Here is a 661-nt window from a genome sequence, read left to right as displayed (position 1 = left end):
TTGCGGCTCCGGGTCTGGAACAGGGGAGCCCGCCGATTGCGGCTCCGGGTCTGGAACAGGGGCAGGTGACACCACCGACTGTGGTTCACCCTCAGGAGCAGGAGGGACCACTGATTGCGGTTCCACCTCTGGGACTGGAGGGAACATCCATGGAGGCTCAAGTTCAGTTTTTTGAGAAGGCTTGAAAAGTCTGTAGAGGGCTCTTGGCGAATTGTGGTCCCTGTAGAGAGGCTCTTGGAGGCCTATCACCATCAACTCCGAACTCAGAGGTCCTTCTAACCTTTAGCTCAGGAGTCTCAAGACGGCACAGGGCAGGCTCAGGGGTCTCTGGACGGCACTGAACAGGCTCAGGAGTCTCTGGATGACACAGAGCTGTCTCAGGGGTCTCTAGACGGCACAGAGCTGACCCAGGGGTCTCTAGACGGCACAGAGCTGGCTTAAGGCGACGCCTTTTCTTACGCCGAGAAGTATTAGAGGCTAAGCTAAGTGGTTTATTGAAAGGATCAGACGCACAATTAACCGGTTGAGAAAAAATAATTCCTGAATGGATTACAGGATCTGGGGCTAACAAATCAGGCATGGGGTCAGATTCAAAACAAACTGGGTTATTTTCTGGTCTGGGAGCTGGATTAGGCTGGCGTGAAACAGAAAGCGGAGGCTC

Source organism: Cyprinodon variegatus, unplaced genomic scaffold, assembly GCF_000732505.1.
Source record: "Cyprinodon variegatus isolate N-32 unplaced genomic scaffold, C_variegatus-1.0 Scaffold246, whole genome shotgun sequence".
NCBI lineage: Eukaryota > Metazoa > Chordata > Actinopteri > Cyprinodontiformes > Cyprinodontidae > Cyprinodon > Cyprinodon variegatus.
The sequence above is the reverse complement of the archived record's forward strand: the minus strand, read 5'-3'. Positions refer to the sequence as shown.